This window comes from Argiope bruennichi, chromosome 10, assembly GCF_947563725.1.
Source record: "Argiope bruennichi chromosome 10, qqArgBrue1.1, whole genome shotgun sequence".
Classification (NCBI taxonomy): Eukaryota; Metazoa; Arthropoda; class Arachnida; order Araneae; family Araneidae; genus Argiope; species Argiope bruennichi.
Genome location: NC_079160.1, coordinates 10,298,229 through 10,302,768, shown reverse-complemented (window position 1 = coordinate 10,302,768; position 4,540 = coordinate 10,298,229).

The window sequence follows — 4,540 nt, the reverse complement described above, 5'->3', positions numbered from 1 at the left end:
ATATATATATATATATATATATATATATATAATGTGTGTGTGTGTGTGTGCACTTGTCATGGACAAGGTCGCTGACGAAGTCATCGATTTTAAACCAAGGGAGCGTGCGTCTCTTGTTTTAGTAGCGCCAACTAGGGCCAGAAGCTACTCTTAGCTACTCACGCATTACATTCGCTTGCACAACCCCTTTTTACAGGTGAGGGGGGGACACATTCACACATATCACGGATAGAACAGATGAACAACCATGCCCGAACCGGGACGCCCAGATCACGGAGAAGACGTGCTACCCCTATGCCAGGACGTTGCCTGGGAAAATATTTCTGAATTTAGTTAATGACTTACCTTGTTTTCCTTTCTCTTTCAGGGCTGTAAATAAGTGAATTGGGTTTTTATTGTGCAAGAATCTCATTTGGCCGTTTTAGTAAGAGTTACACGCCAGTGTGTAATCTAAAGTGATAGCAAATTTAAGATGTATAGTTTTCAGTTGTGGGAATGGTTTCCCTAAAGCTTAGATAATGTCTTATCCCAGAAAACGCCTTGCATGGCACTGGTGTACAATAGTCACGAAATATTTCCCTTTTAGCATTTTCACTGAATTTATCGTGTGGTCCTTTGCTAATCTTTTAACGAATAATTCCTGACATGTAGTAATTTCCGAATAGTAGGATTAATAGTATCGAAATTGCGTTTTAGACGTGATTTTTCCAACCGATTAAAATAGAAATTGGACACAAAAATACACTAGCAATCACAAAATCCCTTACCAAATTTGATATAAATTAAGTCGTTGGTTAAGTCTCCTTATTGGGCATTACGTTTACATATTTCTGATGCCAAATCCTCGTTGGAATTTGCTCAAAATTTTATACTTGTCTACACTAAAGGTGCTGCATCTGTGTACCTAATTTTATCTATCTAGCTCTCTTAGATTTTTAATTATCAGTTTAACTTTTCTAATAGTGAGGCAGACATAGTTCTCAGAACAGATTTTGATAAAAATTGATATTGGTACAAATTTGGTATAAAGAACGTACACCAAAATCCATTCATTTAGATCAAAGCGTCACAAGCGTTATGACTGACATAATGCAACAATGTGTTTTTCGAATTCAGGGAGAAATAAAAACGTGGCTATATGCAAATAAAATGATAAAAACCAATTTTTTTGTGATTGACTAAATTTACAGATGAGGATGTTCCCTCGATATTTAATGATAATATATTAAAAAAGCGCAATAGACGATAAATAAAATTCACACATTCTAACAGAATTGTGAATAACAGTAAAAATCAACTCAATATAGTGCGCGTTTAGTACGGCCTCTTTTACGTAAAACTCGATTTTGTGAAAAATAGGTATGATCAATGGGAAATGAAGTCATTCCGAAAGCCAAATCTGCACTCAACAATGGGCTATGTTGAAATACCAGGGTGGGAGAAATGTACCATATACGAACTTTGTATGATTTAAACTATTATATACTAATAAAAAGATAAAGATTTTTTTCTCACGGAAGAGTAAAGAAATGGCCGTTGCAGATAATAGTTACTGATTTTGAAGGTGCAGCGGCTGATTCATTGCCTTTAATGCGAAAAATGAATTCTAAATGCCTAGTGATTTCTCCCATCGCTTCCTTAAATCATGAACATAAAAAAAAATGAGTTTTCTAATCGATTACGTTTCCTTTAAAGGATATCTTTTTGACTATACAATTGGCTACTTAACAAATGTACGCTCGAACCACCTTTGAGAATTTTCTAAAACAATGTCAATATCCCGCATCTCCAAAAAAAATTATCCTAAATGAGGGTCTCGAACGAACAAATTACGTGCTAAAGGTATTGAATGAATAACGCTTAACGAATGTGAAAGAGAATTTCTCAGTGATATTCAGGTGTCTCCGGTGCCAACTTAGTTTCGATGAACTTGCATTTAGGCCCTTTCACTATTGATTGAGGTAAATAATCTTATAGTCCTCTAATCATGACTTTAACACCTCTGTAATACTGACTTTACAAGATTTAATTGAGAGTTCTCGAATTTTAAGAAAATGTTAGACAAAAGTACAATTACAATAACGAAATTTTTATTCTCAATCATATCTAGAACTAATCTATACTTATATAAAGCTCAATGTGTGTGTGTGTGTTGGCGCTCTACAGAAAAGACCATTTCACCTACAGCAACCAAATTTGGTACATGTATACCTTAGGGGTCGGGAATGTGCCCCTGGGGTCCCTTTTTTTGAATTTTTAATTAGAATTTTAATTATTAATTACAAACTAACTTTCCCGCCAAAAACTCTTTTCATTTTCTCCAACGCCAAATGAGTAAGGCTTCAGTTTTTTTTTTGTTTTTTTTTCCAAACAGTAATGAGGCTAGGGTTAACATTTTTCGGCCGATTATTTCAAACGATTCTATTTATTTTCTTAATGTTTGCTGCATTTAAAATTAAACACTGTTAATGAATCGATCTTTCAGATTCATTCTGAAGTACTTTTGAATTAAAATAACATAGAATAAAGGAAATTAAAAGTTTCTAATCTGCATAGCGTTACCCCAACTGGTGTAGAAAAATTCACGCATTTGCATTACAGTAACTGGCTTTGAAAATTCACGCACACGCATTTTGTTCTGATTGTTGACAATATTATCAACGGGTGATTCTTGATTTAAATTATTTTTAGGTTAGTTGCATACTTTTGTAATTAAATTGTATTTATGTTAGTTATATATTTTTTGTATATGCTTATAGTTTTAAGTGCATAGTTTTTTTAATTAGTTTTTTTAAACCTATTTTCGACCGATTATTTTAAACGATTCATTTTATTTTCTTAGTGTTTGATGCATTTAAAATTAAACATTGTTAATGAATCGATCTGTTCATGATGAATCTGAGAAAATTTTGTTGACAAATTCTTGAGATATTACATAAATTAAGAAAGATATTCTTTAGTGCCCATAAAGTTTAAACGCTCAGTGTCTCTGTTACCAGTAATCATATTATAAAAAAATGCTTTGTTTCAGTAAAAAATATTATTATATTAATTGCAGATTAATCATTTACACTTTAATTTAAAGCATAAATTCTACGGGAGGTAACAGAAAATTAGAAAGATACATATTACGTTATGACTGAAGGCCTTTATAATATTATGAGTGAATTATATGACTATCAAAATTTGAAGTTTTAAAATATTTTGATGAAAAATCTATTAAAGTAGGAATTGCGTAAAATATTTAATTATTAAAATTTAAACAAACATTAAGATTGGCGAACCAGCTGGTCGCCAAAGGCGGCTAGTTTATACTAAGACCACATAAACTGTAGCAGGAATTTGCAAGAGCTTTATTTTACTCTATAGTTTAATTTAGTGATATGAGCCAATTTTTACTACAAAGACAATTTTTTATTACTATCAAGGTTTCACCACTTTAAAATAAAATAATAGAAATACAAATACTACATGCTGATTATCTTCTCTAGCCTCAAACTTTGTTGCATCAAAGTGGATGTTGAAGATCAAAATGACCCCGCCTATGGCATTGAATCTATGGATACCCCGGAATCCCCTGAGGTAAACATTTTTGTAATAATTATTTATTTATTTTAAAAAACGCAAAATACGCAATAATCATAAAATATAGCGTCAATATTTAAAATTCATTATTTGTATCACTACTACTATTAAAGTTAAGTGTATGTGTGAGTGCGCCTTTTTTTCCCTTGTATTTATACAGTGCGAGTCAAAAAAAAGTAAACACTAATTTTTCATGTGTGAAACAATATATAGCAAATATATTATTGACTTGTAACATAAATTAATATTGCATAGTTAAATAATTAATATTAAAATATTTAAATCGTTATAAATATTAAACAAATTGTAATTACAAGAAGAAATAAGCCGCTTAATCAAAAAATACACCCATTTTTGAGCGTCAAAAAAAAGTAAACACTGACAAGTCTTTCACTATAACGTTATCAATTTTGTAAGTGCCACCACTTTTTTTTCACAGAATCTTAAACAAAAGTGAATTCTTGATGTACATTTCGCTCTTCTGTTAATTTCTGAAATTTTCTGGAACATTTTTAGAAAACTGGATATGGGGAAACAAACATCACTAGAAACGAGAAAAATAATAATAAATTTGAAGAAAAACGGAAAATCATTACGTGAAATAGGACAAATTGTCCAAAGGAATCATTGCACGGTCAAAAAAATCATTGACAAATATACGAAGTATAAGCAGATTAAGGATTTTGAAAGAACAGGAAGACCAAGAAGACTTACTGATGCAGAAGTTAGAACTGTAGTACGAGAGATAAAACAAAATCCAGCTGAAAGTGCTGTAAAGATAGCGCAAAATGTATCTCAGACATCAGGAAAATCAGTAAGCGCAAGTACTATAAGAAGAACTCTTAATGATCATGGGTTACATGGTAGGATACCGCGTAAAAAGCCATTCATATCGAAAACAAATCAAAATAAGCGCCTGAATTTTGCTAGGAAGTACGAAAAAAATGATTTAAAT